Below are 6,000 nucleotides of genomic sequence, written 5' to 3' on the forward strand. Positions count from 1 at the left end.
GTGATTTAGCAATCTGTTCGAACCATGGCTCGATACAGCACTGCGTTGCATTGATTGTGTTCTACCTTTAGGAACTATAGTGACCTCTGGTGGCATGTCTTGTGTGGTATGCATGTATGTTAGAGCTGAGTGTTAGTAGATTATATAAACAATTAGGATATTTCTAACAAAAACAAGGAGTGATGCTGTTAGCCTCTCCGTGACTTTCATCCAGGAGAGCTTGACCTGCATATAGTTTCCACTAGACCTTAGTGTGCATCGAAGGAGAGCTTGACATGCATATAGTTTCCACTAGACCTTAGTGTGCATCGAAGGAGAGCTTGACCTGTACAGTATATAGTTTACACTAGATCTTAGTGTGCATCGAAGGAGAGCTTGACATGCATATAGTTTCCACTAAACCTTAGTGTGCATCGAAGGAGAGCTTGACCTGTATATAGTTTACACTAGATCTTAGTGTGCATCGAAGGAGAGCTTGACCTGTATATAGTTTACACTAGATCATAGTGTGCATCGAAGGAGAGCTTGACCTGTATATAGTTTACACTAGATCATAGTGTGCATCGAAGGAGAGCTTGACCTGTATATAGTTTACACTAGATCATAGTGTGCATCGAAGGAGAGCTTGACATGCATATAGTTTCCACTAGATCATAGTGTGCATCGAAGGAGAGCTTGACATGCATATAGTTTCCACTAGACCTTAGTGTGCATCGAAGGAGAGCTTGACATGCATAGAGTTTCCACTAGACCTTAGTGTGCATCGAAGGAGAGCTTGACCTGTACAGTATATAGTTTACACTAGACCTTAGTGTGCATCGAAGGAGAGCTTGACATGCATATAGTTTCCACTAGACCTTAGTGTGCATCGAAGGAGAGCTTGACATGCATATAGTTTCCACTAGACCTTAGTGTGCATCGAAGGAGAGCTTGACCTGTACAGTATATAGTTTACACTAGACCTTAGTGTGCATTGAAGGAGAGCTTGACCTGTATATAGTTTACACTAGATCATAGTGTGCATCGAAGGAGAGCTTGACATGCATATAGTTTACACTAGACCTTAGTGTGCATCGAAGGAGAGCTTGACATGCATATAGTTTACACTAGACCTTAGTGTGCATCGAAGGAGAGCTTGACATGCATATAGTTTACACTAGACCTTAGTGTGCATCGAAGGAGAGCTTGACATGCATATAGTTTACTGTAACTGAGGGGTACAATTCCCTGACTGTATTGATAAGTATGGTATCATTAAACCACTACCGTCTTTATGTACATTCCTACTGGCCATACAGTACACAGGTATCTAATGATGAACACTTCCCCACAATGAATCGGTTCCACACAAAGCTGTATTTAAGTATTTATTGCAGCAAAGGGTACATAATATACTTTACTTTACTTCACTTTGAATGCGCTTATAAGGCAAAGGAATGTGCGTAGGCAAATCAATAACGAATGTCCATTCTCATATTACGCAGGAGGTAATCATACAACCTGAATCTTAGGGAATTATATCTATGGTACACTAGTAATATAGCGGGAGATACTGGAAGGGTCCCCCCGGTTGTAAGCCAGCAAGGGTAGAGGATCTGTCGGTAGCAGAGTCTGGGTCAACGATGATAATGAGACTCCGAGTACAGGAGACGGTGCAATAAGATCTTGATCCACAGACGAATACAGCTGTTCTCCGTAGCATGTAGCTCCACATGGAAGAAAGCTAGCCTGCCTCAGGCTTCTGAGGGGCAGACTCGACGTGGCTCCTCACAGGGTAAATCCCACACACTTGTGGGTGTCGGCGATTCTCCGCTCCATTAATTACAGGACCAAAAGCAAATATAATCCAGCCGAAAAGGGCTATGCAGTCGTCGGGTAGATAATCCAGTGTACATGTCCACGCGGTCCTCGTCTAGGGCTCCTCGGGTGAAAGCGCCATGATAAGCAGCCCAGCCTGGATAAGCACTCTAGCTGATACGAAGAAAACGTTGGTGATGCTGGTCACTGTAGAACTTTAGCCGCACGATACACTATACACAAATAGACTATTACTGACTTAATAGAATAGGTCGCACTCGACGGTACAGCGTTAAGCTGTGACACTTCAGTTATTAATTCGCACGCGGTCTCAATGCTCTATTTGGGGCCAAACAGGCCATACTTCACCGCACGTCGTATCGTGGGTGAGGCTTCAACTTTAGTTACTAAGTGCTTCTGTATTCACCTGCGCCGTATTTATACGCTTAGATGAATAAACTAGTACCAGCTTTATTCCTGTCTCATATCCTTGCGCAATACCGTTCATGTCCAGGCATGTCCCCGGCGGTGACTTTGAACCTGACTTTGGAGGCATGGCCTTGGCGCCTGTGGACCGCTGTCCAATAGGAGAATGAAATATTATGGTCTGTACTAGGCTAAAGGGATATTCCGTGTATATGTACAAGGAATATACAAGGGATATCAAACGATATACAAATATTATGCAATATATATCAATCAATAAATATATATATTCGGTTTAATCTGATCCTTTGTAACAGCCGCCTCCTAATTAGTCCCACCTAATTAGCTAAGCAGAGACAGATTAACTGCACTGTCCACTACTCAATGTCTGTTGTGAGGGGTAGGGCAGTTCACAAAGTCATGGGGTCATGGTCGTCATCAATAGTATCGGGAAGCCTTGGCAACTCTATTCGCCTCGCCACGGGTCGGGTGTAGATCCGCCCTTGGACGAGCACTTCGGCTGCTCTGACCTTTCCGTCGGCACCGGTGATCACTTTGCTTATGCGGCCAGCCGGCCACATAGCTCGGGGTAGTGACTGGTCGATAATCATGACGACTGTTCCTTCTGTCAAATTGTCTCTCTCTTTCACCCATTTCTGGCGGGTCTGTAGAGACGGTAGGTAGTGGAGTAGGAAGCTGTTCCAAAACTTGTCAGCCAATACTTGACTGTACCTCCACATTCTTCGGCCGTTCGCTTCTTCAGGCCTGTACACTGTCTGTGGTAGCGCGGGGTCCAGCCGCCCCATCAAGAGGGTGTTGGGGGTGACTGGGTCGACATCTGCTACATCACTTGAGACGTAACCGAGGGGCTTTGAGTTCAATACTCCCTCGATCTCCGTGAGGACTGTCATTAGGACTTCTTCCGCCACGGTCTGGGCCCCAAGCACGGCGTACAGGGCTGTCTTTATTGAACGTACTTCTCGTTCCCAAGTTCCACCGAAGTGAGGTGCATTCGGGGGATTAAACTGGAAGTCAATCTGGTATGGAGCGAGATGGGTCTTAAGTTCTGGGCCCATAGCTTGGAAGCTCTCTCTCAGCTCTCTTTCTCCGCCTTTGAAGTTTGTCCCGTGATCAGACAATAATATAGACGGTTTGCCTTTCCGCAATGTGAATCTTCGGAAGGCCATAAGGAATGAGTCTGTGCTCATGGTTGGAAGGAGTTCTATATGCATCGCTCGGGTGGTCATGCATTTGAATACAATACCCCACCGCTTCTCGGTCCCTCTTCCTTTCTTTACATACAGCGGGCCGAAACAGTCCATACCGGTGGAGTGAAAGGGCTTGTCGCCGAGTCGGAGGCGACAGGGAGGTAGGTCAGCCATCCGGGGTATACTGGGCTGCGCTCGCCATTTACGACAGTCTAGACAAGTCCGCTGGAAACGCCGCACTGCTTCTCTCCCTTGCAGTATCCAATAACGACGTCTGATCTCCGCGAAGACTCTCTCTGTCCCGGCGTGATGCACATCCTCGTCGTATTTCTTTATGATCAGCTCTGTGACCTTGTGTCGGCTGTTTAAGACTATAGGGTACTTGACGTCATCCGGTAAGTCTGGAGCTCTCCGCAGACGACCACCCACTCTGATGAGACCATGGGCGTCGCTCTCGGGGGCTAGGTGGAGCAATCTGCTGTCTGACGGGACGGGCTTTGCTCCCTGTAGACAGTCTAGCTCATCGGGAAACGAGTCTCTCTGGGCTCGTTGCAGGAGAAGAAGTTCTGCTTCTTCGTAGTTAGCTGCGGTAATGTCAGTAGTGAGCTGAACCTCTGGGTGGTGCCACAGGAATGTCTTTAGCTGCGCACTCTCAAGGGTGAGGCAATCGTCTATGTCGGGGTCTGTGGAGACGAGTGTGGTCAATCCACAGAACATAGATTTCTTGTTCTCGGCCTCCTCTTTACTCGCTTCCCGTGGGGTGGGTGTAGGCCACTCTTCTTCCGGGAGCTTGAGGAACTCTGGCCCGTCACTGTATAGATTGTGACGGGTGAGGTCATCCAGGGACATTCCCCGGGTGATGACGTCAGCTGGGTTGTGTTTTGTGTCCACATACCTCCAGCTTGCTGCTTCTGTTAAATCTTGAATCTCTGTGACTCTGACTCCCACGAAGACCTTGTATCTACACGAATCAGACCGGATCCATGTGAGTACTGTCGTGGAGTCTGACCACAAGATTGTTCTTTGCACCGGGATGGTGAGTTCACGTTGGATTAACGTGGCGAGTTGCGCTCCTGCTAGGGCTGCGCAGAGCTCTAGACGCGGGATAGATTGTTGCTTGCGTGGGGCTATTCTTGAGCGAACCAGGATGAAAGCAGTATGTATTTCTCCTCCCTCCTCTCGGGCACGCAAGTAGGCCACCGAACCGTAGGCTACTTCGGAGGCGTCGCTGAAGACGTGCAGGTCCATCTGGCACGTCTCCGGCCTCACTGTGGGTGGGAAGTAGCTGCGGCGTATGTTGACACCTGGCAGTGAGCTGAGTTCTGTCTCCCACTCTCTCCATGTGGAGGCAAGGTGTTCGGGTATGGGGTCGTCCCAGCCCTGGTCCTTGTCCCATAACGCTCTTACAATCATCCTTGCCCTGGTGGTGTAAGGTAGAATACATCCCAACGGGTCATATTGTCTGGCGAGTGTTCTGCATACACTCCATCTTGTGGTCGGTAGTGCAGTCGACCTTCCCTGCTCCTTGGTCAGGGGTGTGTGTTTATAATGGAGCGAGTCTGTTTTGAAGCGCCAGACTAGTCCTAATGTCATTTCTTGGGCTTCTCCTGGGATGGTCGCCATCCAGGTCTCGCTGCTTGCTGCCTTGTCCTCGGGGGAGAGGCTGCGCAATACTTGCGGGTCGCTGCTGGCCCACTGCCTGAGATCAAAGCCGCCTTTGATCAGGGAGGCGCGGAGCTTGAGTAGAAGGGCCTCGGCTTCTTCTGGCGTTGAGACGCTTTGCAGACAGTTGTCCACGTAGAAACTATTTCCTACACTTTGTCGGACCTCTTCATCGGCTGCTGGGTCCTCTGCGACGTGTTTTTGCAGTGCAAACGTAGCACAGCATGGGCTGCATGTGGTTCCGAAAGGGAGGACTTCCCATTGATAGATGGCTGGTTGCTCGTCCCCGATCCTCTCTCTCCATAGGAACCGCAGCAGGGGCTTGTCCTCCTCCACTAGTCTCACCTGCAGGAACATCCCTTTGATGTCGCCGCTGATGGCCACCTTGTCTTGGCGGAAACGTAGTAACACGCCTAGTAGAGAGGGGCCGAGTGTTGGGCCGGGCAAGAGCTCTTTATTCAGATTTTGTGATCCGATCTGGTAGCTGCAGTTGAACACAATACGATCCTTGCCGTTGTGGTGGACTTTGTGGTGCGGCACGTACCATGATTCGGTCGTCTGATCGGCCTCTTTAATGTCAATTTTCTTTATGTGTCCCGCTGTGATTAGCTTGTCAATCTCAGCGCGGTACACAGTCTCTTGAGCGGGGTCTCTGGCTAGGCGCCGCTCTGTGTTCAATAGATACCGCTCCGTCGCTTCTTTTGGGGCGTGGAAGGTAGGCATACCCTCTCGCCTCAGGAGTGGAGTTGCGTATCTCATCACTCTGTTGACTTTGACTCTCTTTGTCCCCTGCTCGAGGAGGGCTATAGCGTAAATGTCTTCCTTGGAACGAATGTCTTTCTTTTCGTTCTTAAAGGGCATTGTCTCTAGTGTCCATAGCCTCTCGACATGCTGTAGGAGGGTGGTG

This window comes from Notolepis coatsorum, assembly GCF_963971535.1.
Source record: "Notolepis coatsorum genome assembly, chromosome: 16".
In the NCBI taxonomy this organism is placed as follows: Eukaryota; Metazoa; Chordata; class Actinopteri; order Aulopiformes; family Paralepididae; genus Notolepis; species Notolepis coatsorum.